At 35.3% G+C, this 18,827-nt stretch overlaps 1 long non-coding RNA gene across 1 annotated transcript; it reads right to left on the reverse strand.

Annotated features, from left to right (window-relative positions):
- Window positions 1-496: 496 nt before the first annotated feature.
- On the reverse strand, window positions 497-16,433 carry LOC149919926 (uncharacterized). The gene is made up of 4 exons (XR_016464295.1): window positions 16,348-16,433; window positions 12,881-12,965; window positions 2,266-2,346; window positions 497-826 (listed from the first exon to the last, which is right to left on the reverse strand). It is a non-coding gene; the product is annotated as an uncharacterized LOC149919926 (long non-coding RNA).
- Between the last annotated feature and the right edge of the window lie 2,394 nt (window positions 16,434-18,827).

The raw sequence follows: 18,827 nt of genomic DNA on the forward strand, positions 1-18,827 counted from the left end.
AGTTCCATAAATAGTGGTTTTATTGTTCAGCTAAAGAAAAGCACTTAGATTACTGCTTTAACATTCTATCTCTCTTTACAGTAAGTGAAAAGATAAGTTCCTAAGGATCATATATATATCTCACTTAAACTGTGGAAAGTCCTCAGGAACTCATCTGATTTGCATCACTACTGTCCGTTGTACAATTTGAATCTAACATTTTAAATCAAGAACTCTTGGCTCATCATTGTTTTCCTTGTCTGTTTTAATAGTTGAATATATTAATATATATATAGTTTACTATTTAAAGCTTCCTTCCGACTTAAAAAAAAAATTGATTCAGTGGGAAAAATTAAAAAAAAAAAAAAAGAAGAGAAAAAGTAAAAAGTAACAGTAGTTTTCTGTCAGAGGAAAAAGTAATAGGGCTTTGCATTTAGAGAGACTGTTCTACCCAGTAGAGATACAAATGCCACATTACTGGGAAATTACTCTTGGAAGGCTGGAACAGCATGGAAACCAGTATTCATTCCATTGATAAATATAAGCCAGATCACAAAAGATACTTCAAGTCCTATCCTTCCATAAAAGCAACAAATCCAAGAACCAAAAACTCTCAGCATCATTTCATCCAAACATGTATTTGTATATATACATACAACATATTTCCCTTATTCTGTGTGAACACAAATCTTAAGAACTAAATGACTCGTCTACGTACATGCCATGAATCACTATCAGAAACAAGATTATTACATGAGCTATCCGTGCTTCTGGGTCTCTTCACTGAATGCAAGTACAACTTGGGCCTTGGCACAAATTCAGAGTCTCCACTGACTTGCTGGGAATTCTGTGGGTTGTAAAAGTACAGGTGACAACACTCAGCATCTTATATTTCCCCATAAATAAGTATTTTCACTTCCTAAAGTCAGTGGTTTCTGGAAACAGCCAACACTCAACAGGAGATCAATAAAGATCTGGATGCTACTCCTTTAAATCAGTGCAATAAATAATTTCTTGGAACTCCTCAGTAGAAAAGGAAAAAGATCTTTAAGAATTACCTCTAAATGTAGGAAAATATACATTTAAAACATATAGGACGGAGGAATCATACTACTTACTTTGATACTGATGTCTAAGAAGATACCTTCTTAAATAATTACTATCTCCTTTATGAAATAATAAGCTCTGGAGAATTTTCAATATGCCTTAAGATTGGCATTCTCTGAGCTAGGAAACTGTATGTCTGTTGTTTCTTCCAGGCTAAATATTTTTCAAAACTAGAGGAAAATCTACTGTAGCCTCTATTTTCAAAATGCTTCAAAGTGTTCATAAGTAAACTCTCTCCAGTTTCATGTCTCTTTCTCTTAAAAGTACTCAAATTCTGCCATCTTTACTTAAGATGAAGCGCAGCTTAAGTCATTAATTGTTCCAGTTTCCATAGAGTCAAATACAATACAAGTAAGTCAGATTATATTGCTTGTCCTCAGCTGCACTTCCTACTTTAGCTCTTTTTTTTTCTTTTTAAATGCAAGGTGTGAATGCAAAACGATTGCTGAATGAGCTATTTTGTATCCTAACAAAACATAACTAGTGACAGTTGAGTTTTATGATACGAAGGGAAAATAAATAAAAGAAGCATGCAATACTTGAAATGGAAGGTACTATAGAGAGACAGAGAAATGAAATTTCCCTTTTGAGATCTACCAAATGGACTGTTTCAGTGTAAGTATTTCATAATATTACTGAGGGAGAAAAAAAAGACATTCTTCCAGATATTTTGCTGGCATCTTATCTTTTCAATGTGATTTTAATAACAAATGTAGTTCCTTCAATATGCTGCAGTCAGTTCCATGGGCATGTCATTTCTATTTTGAACTTCATTTTGAAGTATTTTTAAATGAGATTTTTAATATATTTACTAATAGGCAACACAGAGGAAGAACAGTTCAGATCATAAATTTAAATTATTGTCTCACCAAGAACTTTGATGCAGACACAACAATTTATATCAGCTGATGGTTGTGTCTATGTTACGTGTTATTCCATTCTATGTGGTTGGGAAAAGGGGATGCTTCCCTTCCTTACATATATTTCTTCTATGTTTCCAAAACTCTTCAGATTGAGTTGCCAAAAATTGAAACCAACCTGAAATTATAAACAGACACTGTTCTAAACCTAGCTCCATTTCAATAGCTCCTTAAGAAAAGATAAATAAACCAACCGAAGCAGAGCTGAGATTACTAAATTGAAGGATTAGGACAAAGAGTACTAGTCATAGATACCTACCATAACAATGTGGAGAGTTCTCTCACTTCTCCCTTCATCTGGTTAGATGTAGTCAATGCTTTCTGAAAGGCTCCTTTGAAGCTGTGAAAAAACATTTGTATAAACTCTGATGATAACTGAGCAGATAGAAATGATAGAAATGCAGAAATGTTACAAATACACGAAAAAATTCTGAAATATTTTAGGACTTCATGCTACTTTCACATTAGTTAGAGGATCTTACTTTTGTCACTGCCACATATGGCAATTCTATCCAACTCCCCTTCAATTTTCAATGTGTCATTTGTGCAGGTGGCAGCCAGTTATACCAAATAATTATTTTTGAAGCTATCTCTATTCCCAGTAACATTTTATTTGCAGATTTTCCTAATGTACAACTGAGCTAAGCTACAGCTAAAAAACTTTCTTTAATACTGTGTATGTTGAAGACTAATCAGTGTTCATAAAAAAACATTCAAGTTCATACCCGGATGCTTCTGTTTTTAAATGTGCTCCTGGTACGTTGTCATTTAGAAATCTTCTTGACTCCAAAGATCAAAAATTCATCTGATTTGTTCATAAATACAAACTCCAATAGCCAGGATAATTTTGTAAATTTGATTTGGGAGATAAAAAATATTCCTGTATTAACCCAATATGCCACGTCCCATAAGGAAACAGTTCAATCATGTAGCCAATATTTACTCAATAAAAACTGTACTATGAGAATGTTAAACTTCAAAAAAAATTGCAATTGATGTCTCATCATCATATCATGGAAGTAGACTTGGGTCAGGTGACAGTAATTGGTGAGTATGGTAAATAATACTTTTCACCCACAAAATGCACTAACTAGAGCAGATTTTTAGTATTGAGAATACTTTTTAGTATTGAGAATTTCCTTGCAAGAAGAGATATCTATGGTCTTCTGCATAACCAGCCTGCCATGTGTTCACTTATTGCTTTCTACCTGGCATGAATTAGTTTAATAATAGGCCTATTTCTTAGTCATTTTGCAGAGTTTTGCTGAGAACTGAAAAGAGACGGTATAGCCTCTGTTCTGAACTTTGTACAGTGAAGTAGGAGAATAAAAAAGAAATAAAGAAGCTTTACAGGTTATAAACATATCAGTGAGATGATCTCTGTCACAGTTTCCCTCTTTTTTAATAAAGATTTCCTTCTGAGAATTCAGTAGATACTTCTGAGTCTAAGCCAAATTTCTGTCATCAGTAATGCTATTGAGAAAGGCTGCTGAAGGCAAGAGAGATATTAAATATCTAGAATTTTGATTATATGGACATTTCCACTTGAGGCAGTTCAAAACATCTGTAGCCATGGGGTGGAATGCTGTTATAGATTAAAAGCTGATTAAGTCATGAAAAACAGAGTACATATAAATATCCAGTTTCCGAGATGGAAGGAGTTTTGAATGGAGGCGTTCCAAGCCCCAGTGCAGGAACAAATATCATTTGATATGCTAACACAGATTTAAAAAAAAAAAAAAGAGAGAAAGAAAAGAAAAGCCGTGATCAGCGTCACAATAATATTTCTTAACAAAATGACATGTTAACTTAAGGAGGAGTCTAATCAATACCAAAAAACACAACAGCTTGGTAATCAGGTGATATGGTAAACCATGAACCATGTTGAAAAATTAAAATTCTTGAATATTAATAAAGCACATTTAATGTTTTGAGAAGAATACAGTCTAGAATGCCAGGTTGTACCAAAGCAAAACAAGTTAGCTTTCTCCACAAGAATCAGATTTAAAAGCAATATATTAAAACAAGATATCTTTTTGTGGAAGGAAAGAAGGAAGGAAGGAAGGAAGGAAGGAAGGAAGGAAGGAAGGAAGGAAGGAAGGAAGGAAGGAAGGAAGGAAGGGAGGGAGGGAGGGAGGGAGGGAGGGAGGGAGGGAGGGAGGGGAAATTATGCAGTGATATACTGATATTTGTTGTCTTATTTTTTCCTAAAATTGATTTGTTTTGGTCCAAATACTACATCTAATGTGTGCAACAGGAATAAGAAGGGATCAGTTGAGATCATCACTGGAGGTTTATGAATACTCTCTGTTTCCAAATACTTTGTGAGCTGTTGGATCATGTACATATAGGGGTGGAGCAAAATGTTTACTTGTTTAAAATGCATTTCTATGGTATAAAAGTTCTTTATAACAGTTCTTAAAAGTGTCTTGTACAACATTCTGCAATACAGAAATGGCTAACAGAAATGTAAAAAAACAGTTTCCATGATTCTGTGATTACTTTGAAAAGATAGAAGGAAGTAAAAAGATATATAATCAAAGAACAACAGAGGCAATGTTCCAAAACCAAAAATAAAAGCAAAATCAGTGTCCCTTTTTGACATTTGCTGTAATATAAGATAAGAGATAATTGAATTTTCTAATGAAATTAGCCTTTGCTGGAACTGAGAATACATAGGTTATATATATAGATATATATATAAATTAACCAAAAGATATTTCCTAAGTATCAGTTGCCACTGTCACTAAGTACCTGATGTCACTGTCACAACAGTGTCATAACAGATTACAATGGTATCATCCCATAACAAGAAGCATCAAAGAAAATGGAGGTATGACCAGCAAAGGAAAACTAATTAGTTGCTGTCTGATCAGAATCTTCTGGGGAAAAAAAAAAAAAAAAAAAAAACAGAAAAAAAAAAAAAAAGCAAAATACTAGACGACATATTGAAGTGCAGATGAATATTTTCCTATGTTCTTGGCCAGTTCCAAATTGAGAGATTTATGATTTGGTGTCAGACAAAAAAAAAAAGGTTATGTTGTTTAAAATTCAATTATTAGTAGCATGGATGAAAGATATTTTGATTTACTGAAATTTGACAAAACTAGACACCTGCTTAGAATTTCTGTATCTGTAGCCAATAAATATATTTCATCACTATGGTTGCAAAAACAAATACTGACTAGTGAAATGTGGTTAACTGAAATAAAATTATTGAGAAATAGAATGACACACTGTCTGAATCAGATTAGCTACCAAAGTATTTGAGCAAAAGTGGATTATACTGAATGAATTGGTGTCTTAACTATTACAGCAAGATGCATATTCTTCTAAGTCTAAACCGCAGGACCTGTGAGCAACTCATGCTTCATTGATAGGGAATACAATCCTGATGCTTCTCTACTACCACACTGAAGCATGAATCATCCTTTTAATGCAACTTAATTCCGTAGGAAGAAAACCTAGATATGTGGGCATGAAGTGATCCTCACCTTTATGAAATTCATCTGTTCTTTCTACTTCACTTTTATTCCTCTTAACTTTCACCTCGTGTATCCTATAAAACTTAAAGAAAATTGTTTATATAGTCAACAGTTAAACTAATCTTCAAGTGAACCTGAAATGCAACTTTTTTAAACATAGAAGTGTTGTTTAATCTCTTCTGATTTATGAATCCCATACTTTCTTTTTCCATTGGAGGAAGGGATGTAATGTAATAAATTTAATCTACTGACAATAGACTCTTGTTCCTTATTCAGTGGCAGGCCACAGGTTGAAAACTACTGATACAGAATCTTATTTTTGCATAATGCATTACAGTGTGATTTACAATTAACTTGAGGAACGCACTTGGCCTGCAGTGCTTGACAAGAATTTCACCACTGACTGCAGTTTTAAGAAGAGTCAGATGTTTTCTTTTGGGGGCAAATAATTCAGTAGGAGTCAGGAAAGGCAAGTTTGAATAACATGTATGTTTTGAGTTTGCTCCAAAACACACTGATTGTCAGAGGGAGTATTTGTCCATATATTCCTCTACTAGCAAAGATAACGTTTATAAGAAAAAATAATTTTAATGACTCAGAGTATAAATGGATAATATGAGGTTAAAAAGATATTTTCTTTCCCTCCCTTGCAAAACTATCACTCTTGCACTGCACAGCGCTACCTATTTAGAACTACTTGCAGTGGTACAGTGCTATTCACGGTAGCCTACAGTAGAAGAATTTAGTCTTACATGGGTAAATATGATAATTATGTCTCTATATCATCTTTCTGTAAATGTTTAGGTATGCAACACTATTGGAAGCAATATGCCCATTTATATGGAGTTGTTCCAGTACATGCATTCTTGTTATGTTCTTATTTTCACTTATCAGTCAAGAAAACTTTAATTCATTCATAATGTCTAATCAATGTTCTCCTCGCACAATTTTGCATGAGTCACTACCTCAGAATTTTTCATATAATTTACCATGTTGTTCTGAAATGAATTGTGATTGGCTGTTTTCTGAATAATGGATCATTATTCTGACAAGTGTATTCTAGTTGAGGGAATCCATGCCCAGCCAAGCCTGACAGGTGCTTCTACAAAGCTGCAAGCTGCCTTTATTAGGTAATTCATAAAGTCACTCAGTGACTGAGATGCTACCCCACTGAAGTCACTTAGCCCTTTCCTGCTCGAGAGTGTCCTTATTTTGACTACGTATTGTCCCCGCATATAGTCTGACCTCAGTCATGCCAAGAGCGTCGTGATCAATAGTTGATGCTGGCTTCCTTCAGGTACAATTATACATATCAGGATAACAAAATCAAATAGATATCTGAAAAAACTTAAAGCTTCCTTCATGAAGTGGTTCATTACCTCGGTTAAATATGCCTTTGGGTTTTCCAGAAGCATTGTTTTTTCTCCCTCTATTTGATCAAAGATGATCTGTTCAGGAAATTTTACCCTATTCTGTAGCTGGGCCATTATTGCTAATGACTCAGTGGACACAGAATCAGAGAACCATCAAGGCTGGAAAAGGCCTTCAGTATCATCTAGTCCAACCATTCACCCACCATCAATATCTCCCCACTAAACCATGTCCATTAGTACAACATCTAACCATCTCTTGAACACCTCCAGGGACGGTGACTCCACCACCTTACTGGGCAGCCTGTGCCAGTGCCGCACCACTCTTTTGGAGAAGAAATGTTTCCTGATATCCCACCTTAACCTCCCCTGGTGCAACTTGAGGCCATTTCCTCTTGTCTTATCACTACATATTGACATGCAATCAACACAACAAGAAACCTCTTCCCTGGTCTGAAAATTTCTCCTATACTGTGGTTTTTGCACAACCCTGGAGTCTCCTAACTAACCTTACAGTAGCGTAGGAACTTAGCAGCTTAATTTTTTGTTCAGTGGACATTAGGCTCTCTTGTCCACCACACATACCTATCAAGGTCACAAAGACTTCCTAAGTGCAAGGGTTTTCTATTACCTCTCAGTATTGACTACTCTGTTCAAAAAATTTCTCAGTAATTACATTCATGAATGACCAGAACTTAAGTTTCAGGAAATCACTTGAAAGGGAGAATCTCTTTCAGAAAGCAGTTGGTGACATTTTTTCCAAATTGATAATCAGATTCAGAATCAATCTATGAACAACTCAAAATGCAACTCAGAGCAGGCTATCAGTGAGCACAGAGGTCTCACATCATCTGCTTAGTAACACATAATGTGCAGCAAAGCCTGGAGAGATTATAACAAGATCCTGAAGTACTGAAGTGAATCTTAACACCCTCCTTTGAGCACATAATAACCTACAATGAATTCATGGTTCTGTAATATAAACTGCGAAGTTGTACTTTCTCTTGATCTCAGTATATCAGTGCAAAGGGTAATTAAAATTGCCTTTGGCACTGTAAAAGGAAAAGAGTGTAGCAGTAAAGCAAGTTATTCTACTTAACTCAGGTAAATCCTAATGCTGCAAGATAATCAAAACAAGTAGCTTCAATGGAAGTAATTAAATGGCGGATTTAAAATCATCAATATCTTGCAATCATTAATAAACTCTATTAGATAATTACTGATTAATAATAGTAGTTATCATTCAATAACCTTTTTTGAACAGTAGTTCAGGTTAAAATGTAGGTTAAATAAAGGTAAAATTTCAGAGAACATTATGGAAAATTGTTTAGCATAAAGCTATTTGAAACAAAATACTACTGTTTTTTAAAATCTTATACATATGTTTGGGTGTTTTTCTGGATCTTAGCCTAGATCAAAATACCTATGATTTTTCCCTCGGGAATTTCTTTTAAAACAGACGGTATGTACCAACATCTTTATTTAGTATAGTCCTAATATATTCATTTATCTGAAATAAGTGCTCACTCTGCAAGCCTTGTTTTATAAATCAACCAAACTCTAAGGAAAAGAAATCAGACACAGCATGTGGAGACTTTGGAGTTTCTTCATAAAGGAAATAAATGAGGGGGAAAAAACAGACAAATCAAAGCGGAGGGGGGTGACAGTTTCAGGAATGTGCATGTATACAGTTAATAATTCCATTTCATTTTATGGATACTGAGCTTGTAAAAGGACAACCTGAATTAGGCCCTTCATTTGGTAATTGGAGCCTGTAGTGTAGGAAATGGTCCAGAAAGTGTGGAAAAAGCAATCAAAGGGCCATTAGCAGTGAATAGGTCTCTCCTGCATAAAAATGGGGGTCTGCCAATGGATCCTTGGCCACTGACTGAGCTGTGGCTTCAAGGAAATGTGTTTTAAGGACAAGGCAGAACAGGAAGGATAAACTTGCTCATACATCTGTGCAGAGGAGCTGTGGTTTCCTGCCACCACAAGAGAAAGAGGCACAGTGAGTGAGAATGAAATCCTTGGCAGCATGAGGAGTAGAAATAGAAAATAAGAAAGATTTTACCTCCCCATATGGCAATGGTTAGACCAGTTCTGCTGTCTCATGCCCATTTTTTTCAAATTATGTTGAATAACAATATAATAAATAAATAAAAGCAAAAGCCCCAAATCCTCAAATGGAAATTGAGGTTTGGAGATGTCTTGCAATGAGAAAGTTAGAAACTCACTCACTGTATTATAAACAGGAAGATGACATGCAATGTTTGAGTATGTGAAGAAATTATTAAATGCACTGAAAAGCTCTTTAATCCAGTGAGGAAAGGTCTAATTAAAACCAGTAGCTGTAGGCTGAAGCCAGACATTGACACTGAGGCAAGAAAAAATCTCAGCAGTGAGACAGTTTCAAAAAAGGAGGTGATAAGTTCTCTGTCTTTAAATAACATCGGATTAAAACTAGATTTTATTATACATTCAGAGTGATGTAATGTGAAACGTGAAAGATAATGAATTGCGATGTAAAAAAATTCTGATCCTACAGATTTTAAATATTGAAACTTCTTACTGAAATGAAAATCTGACTTTCTTCTTTCTGTAAAATGGCATATTCCAACATTGTTGAAATGAATTTTTTAGTGAAACTAGAGGCTCTATGGATTACACTGAGAAATATATAGGATCTTTTTGGATCTTTTCCGTACATCTAATATTAAAAAAAAAAAAAAAAAAAAAAGTGGAGGAAAGAAAAATGATGTAATTTCTTAGGACATGTAATTGAGCCTTTCCTTGCTCTGACTTACCTGAATACTGTGAAAGTCAGCTTCCTCAGATTATGTCAACCAAATTCCATTGCCATGTAGTAACGAATGGACAGGTTTTTAGGCTGTAGTATGAGATCACAGTTTTCTCCTAACTTTAAAATTGATATAAATTACCTGCTAGCACCAAGGCTGCTTGTTTTTCTCAGTAGATGTGTTCACCCTTAAAGAATTTCCAAAAACTATAAATAACATTTAACCACTTCATGACTGAACTGGTGAAATGAGAGCCTGAGAGCCAGAAGTCAGAAGCCAAACGCTTTCATTCTACACCATAGGAATTCTTTTTAAATAAAATACACTATACATGTTTTATAATTTAAGGCATGTAGGCTCAAAGGCATATCAGTAAAAATGCAGTGTGAGGGGAATATCCTTTGGTTGTTCAGCAGTTTGTGGAAAACTCTAGACCAAATTTAACAGTGCTTTAGTGGACAGAGGTGCATTAAGTTTCACAGATATTTATCCATTTGTATCAGAAGAGAAGCTAGCCACAGAGCATTAAAGGGCTTTTGACTTAAGATAGATGCACTTACCTCTTTTGGTCTTTGCTGTCCCACCAAAAGACTTCAGCATTTCCAGCACTCCCAGAGCTAACTTCAGTGACAGCTTATTGTAGTAATTATTGATTGCTTGACAGTTATTGTTATTGATTTATATCATTAACTGAGACTAGAAAGACCAAATATCTCAACTGTTTAAGGTCAAATGAGACAATTTTTACTGAGAAGAGTTAGTGCACTTTTTTAGCAATCTAGCTGGCTGCTTCAAAGAGATCAAGAGTTCTGGCAGAATGATGTTCAACCCCATGGCCATTAGCTCAGAGTTCAGAGAGATGATAGATAAAAACAAGTCCACATAACACTAGCTAGCTTCATGGTGTTGTATCTAAGACATGTACACTAGCAAGTTAAGTATTCTGCATATGTATATCTGCTGAAAAAATGACTATCCCTCTTGGGACAGATCTGAGATGGGATATGAGGGTTATCACTGACGATGCTTCTTTTGAGTAGACAAATACAGGATATTCTGAAAAGAGATGCTACAGCATCACAGATCCCACATTTGCAGTTTTTACTGAAAACTCAAGCAATAACCCAGATGATTTTTCCACTTATCCATTTCTTATAGGTCTAGAGAACTCAAAAACTGTAAACTTAAGAAGATAAACATGAAAAGATAATTTTAACTGCTTTGCTTCTTTTCTTTTTTCTTTAAAAATCTAAGTATGCCAAGCTGAAAATGAAAATTTTAATCAGCCAGACATTTTTTTTCCTAAAAACAAAAAACAACTTTAACCACAGAATGGTGACCATTTGGTCATAATTCAGGCATTCACACAGCTCCCATGCAACATAGCTGCAGAATATTTTCAGATAGCTCTGTGAAGCTTGACGTATATACATACACAAACAGAGAACAAAAATATAAAACAAAATTTATGGCAGCTGCAGTTTTTCATGGAAATATACTAGGTTACCAAGATAAGCTAAGAGTTCTGGTTTCTTGTAAAAATGTTGGAAACAGCTTTTGTGCCTGACCATCATGGAAAAAGATCCAACTGAGGTGTTGCAGTTTCAATTTTGTTGTATTTCTTTTTTTGGTTTTCTGAAGTGAAGGAACAGGTTTAAATAAACATTTTGATTTGAGTTCTGCAAGGTCTTAGAAAGGAGTAGTGTATGAACACTGACGTATTTGGACTTTACGTAAAGATACTTTGCCATTTTTGAAGCCAGATCTAACCTTTGTATCAACAAATCATACACAAAAACTTCAGTCTAAGCCCCAAGGTAAGAAAACATATACTTAAAGGGATCCTTTGTATTTGGTTTTAAAAATACACTCATTTACAAGCAGATTTTGAATGTCTGCCACCAACTAAGAAAATAACCTTTTCATTTATTTTTAATTTTCTTAAAGATGGGTCTCTTTTAGCAATCTATAATAATCATATAGGACATAAAATAACTTACAATCACATATATTATAGGGTCTGACTTACATCCACAAAAGCATCTGCAGTATAGCATGAGCTTAATCTCCTTCTGAAGGGCTTCAGGGCATTTATGCTGTACTTAACATAAAAAATAGAGTTTGTAGGTCATATGAACACGTTAAGCAAGCAAATAGGATGTAATTTAGATACCCAGTGTTTTCAGTCACATGAGTTTAATTCAAGCTGACATTGTTCAGTGCACTTTTTATTACAGGGACTTCTGAAGATGATTATTTGCTGCTTTAAGAATATATTAAAGTAACAGTTCCATGGAAACTGAGTATGCTGACTTCATCCTTATGATGATAAACTACTCCATCCAGTCTCTGTATGTAATGTTCAGTTATTCTCTTTGCCATACTGAACATTCTTCATGGTTGCTTCAAAGCCTAACAAGGGGAAGACTTGATAACCTTTTTTGCTCACTAGAGAATCTTGAATCATTTCACCAAAATTGGTAACCATGGGTAAAAGTTGGGAGGGGGGGATGAAACATAAATCAAATCTGGTCTTCTGTTTGTGGAAGAACATCTCTGTTTCCCAGTTAACTTTCTGTTCTCAAGAAGTAAAAGTATCTACAGAAGAGCTTAATGAAAAGTGAATATTTCTTCATCATTTGTATTTATTCTGTGGGCTTTTTATTATTTTTTCAACTACTGAATGATGAAATATGTATCTATGCATAACAGCAGCACCATGTAACAGAACCTATTTTCTCTGACTTGCTGATGAGCAGAAGTTCTCAGTAATATTGCTTGGAAAAATTGGATCTCAAAAAAAGACTAGCTGAAAGGCAAGAATAAGAACACACAATTTGAGAAATACTCCTATAGTTGGAAACATGACTGTCTTAATACTCCTTTTGTCTAGCATCAGATGTGGTTTCATGGTTTCAATTTTGGGTTGCATTTGTCTCTGGAAAAAAAAATGAGTGATTTTATTATTCCTAGATTTGTATAGCTTCTATCTCTTCAAGGCAGTGCTGGCAGCAATATGGCAAACTTGTATTTGAAACTCCTGTCATCGACTATCAAGCATTCTACAATTTATTAAATGGCTTTCTGTGTATGTTAGGGTACTGATCCAAAACCCAGAAAAGTCTATGGAAAAATTCCCATTCAATTTAATAAGCTCCTGTTTATCAAGCGCTAACATATGATATTTTGTAGTAGGAAATGGGCAGAAACTCCACACTTACTGAAAAGGAAGTTGTAGTCTTCAAGTCTGCCAATGCCCCTTGGCCAGAGGAGGCTTGATCAGGAGAGGTATGGTGAAATCACCTTCTGAGAGGGAAAAAGAATACTGCTTAATGAAATGGGGTCACTGATCTGCTGTTATATACACAATTACCGTGATTGAGAAGCACACATATTTCTGCTGAAAAAAAAATTTGCATGCTGCTATTGAACAAAAGTGGACTACATTTTACAAAGTGGATGAGATCTGAACCAAGAATTCTATGGAAGATGGGTTTTTTTCTGGGTATCTGTATGAATGAATGCAACAGTATAATAGATTACTGTGCAGTTGTTGCAGTTGAAGAGGTGGCGTGGCTAAATTATCTATGCCAAATGAGGAAATTTTACAAAGCAAGGAGAATAAAACTGTGTTGAGAAAGATATCACAGTTGTAAAACAAACACAAAAACAAAAACAAAAACAAGCTTTACTATTGTAACATAAGGACTTTTTTTCTTTTCTTTCTTTTTTTTTTTTTAGCACTAATAAAATGTTTTCCAATTCACTGGAAAGGAGTTTGTAAAGATCTCTCCACCCAGGAAAACTGAAAAGTTCTTAAGTTACGTTAGGCCAAAGATTTGATTTTATGAAAACTAAGGGATGGAAAATATACACTATTTTGTCTAAATTATACAGATGATTATAAAATACTGAAAATTCATATCATTATTAAACAAAAAAAGTGAGCCTCATTCTGCTGAAAAATTGTTGAAGTTTTTTAAATAGAAAGTCTTTTCCACTAAAACCTTGACTGATCAAATTTTCCCAAGAATAACTAACCCTAGGGAAAAAAATATAGAGATAAGAAAGATAGATTTCTCTGAATACAAGTGATGCTTCACACTAAAACCTGAAGATATCAGATGCTCTGAAAAGCAAAAAATTGTTACTTTGGAAATATCTCAGTAGAAGATATTTTCATTCAAGCTGAATCCTTAGAAAACAATTTCTAAAAAGAGAGAGTTAAAAGCAGCTATGATGCAGTCATTTAAAAGAATCATGAGAAACATTTTTCTTTGAATCCTTAAGAAACAGCAGTATATGGATGAGGATTGTATTTAAGAAACAAATTTGCATTTTCCATTAGTACAGTGGCTAAAATACTTTGGAAATCATTTTCATTCACAATCTTAGATTGGCCCAAGCTCTGCATTTATGTTCCAAGCAAAACTTCCATTGATTTTAATGCATTAGAACAAGAAGAATGGCCAACTTCTCTCATCCTCTGAGCTACAAAAAAAAGTCTTCATGCAGCCTGCACTCCAGACATGTACTGTCTACCTCACAGATGCAATGGAAGGCTTCTTTCTAGGAATGGTCCATAAATTAGCTATGACTCGTGCTCTTCAACTCCATGGCAAGCTCAGATTCATCATTCAGATAGTTTCAGAAATTATGTCTGCACTGTAAAGTCAATGAAACTGAGAATGCACCATCATGCCATGAGGCCAATCTTGAATCTTGTTCTTTCATTCTTCTTTACTTCATATTGTCTTTTTAGTTTTTTTCTCTCTTTTTCTTTCTCTCTTTTGGAGAAAGAAGTACACAGCTATAGAAGGAGCCAAACATGCTAACAAGGACAATGAGGGAGGCAGGACTGTGGGACACACTGGGAGATGTATGCAGTTCACAGTACAGATGGAGACTTTTTTTTTTTTTTTTTTTTTTTTTTACAGTAAGGAGCTGAGATTACCAGAAGTACTTGCTGCACAGGTCCCTTTCTAGCTTAATCATATTGGCCATGCATATGAGCCACACTTGAAAGTAAAAAAAAAACAAAAAACATTCAGAAGCCACACTTTAGCAACCTGTGCTCTAAGGACAGAAATACACTACTTCAGTAACAACTATTTTAAAGTAACCTGAACCTAAGATAGTTAGTGAGGAGCCTACAGAGTGTTTCTGTAGAAACAATCATAATTCATCTCACTTGAGTATAAGCTTAAAATAGTTAGGTGAATCCTCTCTAAGTGCCTACTCCCTTCCACTGACAATACAGGGATGACCAGCTCCAACATAATGTCTCATGTCTCATGTGCTGTAACTGCTTGTTCAGAGCCAGCAGCACAAAGACTGTTCTGCTGCACTTCGCACAATATTGGACCTGAACTCACACTTGAACAAAACTCCAAATAGCTCTGTGGTGCTATCACAAGACTCAGATGCTCACTATTTTTAAGTTTTGATATGTACCACTGTGGATTGTTTCCATGTCTCTGAAGAGATAAGTGTTTGCACTTGCTATCTGAAAAGTGCAAATTCACTGTTAGCATGCAATTTTTGAGCAATACAGCATGCAATAAAACAATTAAGAAATCATCAGTAAAGACCAAACATTCTCAGAGTAAATGTTCCATGAAAGAAGGATTTAAATGATAACATGTAGCAAACACTGTCATTAAACCAAAATAGTGATTGTCATTGTATAGTGCCTGTATACATCTACAATTTATAACTTCAGTGTTAAATTTCTGTAACAACATTTTTTTTTCCCTGTTATGCTAATTAAACACTCAAATCTCACTCCATCTTAATGGCTGACACCAAACCAGCTGAAGACAATGCAAAGTTTAAAGTGACACTTGTCAATTTTGGTTAAAATGTAGTTCACAGGCTCATTTTTCCTAGTTTTATCCCTCTTCAAAGCAGAGTAAACAACTCAGAGCTTGTATTTCATAGATCTTTCTGAAACCACTTCAGGCAGTAATATTTTGAGATAATTTGTACCTAATACATCCTTCTAAGTTTTTATCTGAATGTAGAAGTAATTTCTAAACTACAGGTTAGAGCACTCTGATTTTCAAGAGATTCATATCTCTAATAACTCGATGGCCTCCATTTTTAGTTTTGTATTTCTAATGAGCCAAATCCTGTATGCTACAAGTCTCTGTTAAAGGACAAATTTCTAAGTATTGGTGCAGGCAATTTTCACTGTGTGCAGCATGTTTTTACAAGGCGGTGTAGAAACACTGTTCTGCACACAACAGATAAACAGTATTTCATAGCTTCGAAAATATTTGGATGATAAGACAGTTTGAAGACTGACTAAATTAATATGATTTGGTAGTGAGAAGTCTTTGTACCTTTTGAATGCAGGCCTAGTTCCTTTTCTCTACTTTTTGCACAATAAAACCACATGTCATCTGAATCACTGGTGTGGGATGTTAAAAGTTCTCACAAAATCTACCAGGTATCTCAAGACCAGTTATCTGGCAATTATCCTGTTACTGATCAATAAAACAAACAACAAAAACAAACAAACAAAAAGCAACAAAACACCCCTCAATCAGTCTTTTGTTTGTTTTCATACCATTGTTACCAGCATTTTTCTTATGACCTCATACAACAGGATGTAACATATATTTTTTAGTGTCAAAGTGTTTAAATACAGTTTGAGATTATATTGTCTGAGTGTGACAGTACTCACCCAAATGTTTAGAAAGCGAGCCAGTGACAGCAATATATAGCAGTGTCCTATGAAGGTGCTTCTACATACTGCAACAGGTTGTGAGAAGTTTCTGCATTAACGAAAAGGGTTTTAGTTCTGTCGCTATTGCTTTGCATGATGAGAACAAATCTGCAAAGTTAAGTGTCACTATTCATCATGCAAGCAGAAACATAAAGCACAATAAAGGTAATATAGCTTTGAAGAACATCAAGTCTCTCCATTGCAAAACTTTCCCTTCTCCCACAGGGAAATCTTTCAGTAATTATATTCTGCCTTTAACTAACAGTAACTTAGCTGTTAATTGAAATTAGTACAAGATGTACTTCTTTCCTCAAGCGATCAAAATCTTGCTTCAACAGAAATGTTTCTCATCGAGAGAAAACCTTCATCAGCATTCTGCACCTCACCTGTGCACCACCAGGGTCGCTTCCACTCAGCTTTCCAAGCCTCGTCCAGCTTGCAAACTGCACATCCAAACCCATCCTGCTCCCTAAGAGTTTACAGTAAATCTTGGCAAAACTTGACCTTTTCCCAGTCATACTTGATGACAAACACAGTATTGTTTACACCCCAATGGGTTCAGACTGTGTTTCTTTAGACAGAGACTGTTTTCCTCCATAAGTGATTATTTCACTGTATGAAACCACAGTGATATCAATCATTTGCAAGGCAAGAGATGTGGACAGGCAAGAGCATTCCAACTCCTCTTTCAATAGAAAGTGGAGTTTCTTTTCATTTCTTACTCAAGAAGATTCATTGCGTAGCACACAACACCACAGAAGTGCAGTAATTTGTGTTACAGACACGTAGAAAGAAAAAAAAAAAAAAAAAAGAAAAGAAAAGAAAAAGAAAAAGAATATTGCTATCAATTTACAAAAGAAGAACTAATTTCTTTCACATGATTATGACTTCTGTTTTTGGCAATCATCCTGTTAGCGGTTAATAAAAAGCAGACTCTTTTTTGACAGTCCTATTCAGTGCTCTATTTATGCACTGATAATGATAGTTCATAGTATATTATTAACAAAATATATATTTTAAATGCAGTTGTGGATTGCCCTTTTTGACAGAGTAGGCATACAGACTTTTAGAAGACATGAAGAAGCAAGAGACAACTGCTTTAGTGGCTACACAAAGTTCTAAAAGTTGATCTTGAAGTTTGAAAACTCAGACCTTGTCTGGGGCCTCCTTTTTAAATTCAGAATGCCTAAACTCACACAATCTACCCTGAGTTCAGAACACAGCAACCCACAAAGAGAAACATGGGTGCAGTAACTGAGAATGAGACACAAATTTTAATGAAACTGCATGGCAAATTCCATGTTCTACTTTGCTTATGACTCAGTCAGCTGATATTTAAAGGGCAAGCAAGAGGCACAGAATGAAGATACATCACAGACATACACACATACATATGACTTCATACTTCATCCTCAGATAAACACACTGCACACAGCCTGTGACCATCTGTCAGGGCTCAGTATTTACTGGTGTCTCTGAAGTTTTAAGGCAGGGTTTGTAATAGCCAGCAAGAGTGATTAACATGTTCAGTGCACTGTGTTTCTTTATCTGAGGAAGGCAAAAATTCCTGGAAAAGATGTAATTTGTCATTGTCAAAGCAAATATGCTGTGAGAGGATATCAGTAAGAACGGTCCCATTGCTTGGCATCTCTTTGCTTTTATGGGTTTGCTTTGGCAGGGTAGGATGGCACTCAAAGAACTTTAATCCCTTTAAAGAAAAATGTTATTTTTAGAATAAACAAAGCTGGATGCAATTCTTGCCCAGATGAGCTTACAAGGTTAATACTGCTTCATGCATGTTTAATGTTTCGTATTTCCAGACTATAAAGTAGTTTGCTAGCTTTACTAAATGGCACTACTCCATTTTGCTAGTAAGGAAATCAACCAGTAGTGATTGCTGAGAACGAAGCTACTAGAAAAAGTTTAGTAATCTACTCTTTAGTTCATAAGTGGATTTTGATTAGAAAATGCTGAAATATTAGTGGAGTGAAGCACGAATCAAAGATACGCAAGCTAATACTGGCAGCACTAGCTCTAAAACCCACAGTGGGATGGCTGCAATGAGGCAGCAACCATACATGTTGAGCAAGAAGGAAGCCTTACATTAACCCACTGAAGCCTGAATTTTGCTCTTTTTACCTTGAGCCCAAGTCAATATCCGTGCAGAGCAAGCACAGTGCCGTGTAGATAACCTGTCTCATACTGGAAAAAGGTGAAAGATCTCTGAGCTCTTTCCCTGCAGTATCATCCCATGCTGTGACAATGCTTGCAGATGGAGATGGACACATGAGAAAACCTGCATTTTCAAGTCTGAGTGGTGCCATGCAGAAGTGCCGTAGTGCACGATGTGAGACAAAAGCAGAAGGGAAGTTTTCCAGTGCACTTTGAACCCTACAGAAACAGTTGTTCTTCACAACCCAGTAAGCCACAGTTCAAGA

The sequence above is a fragment of the Phasianus colchicus genome, chromosome 1 (genome assembly GCF_987193195.1).
Source record: "Phasianus colchicus chromosome 1, bPhaCol1.hap1.1, whole genome shotgun sequence".
Lineage (NCBI taxonomy): Eukaryota > Metazoa > Chordata > Aves > Galliformes > Phasianidae > Phasianus > Phasianus colchicus.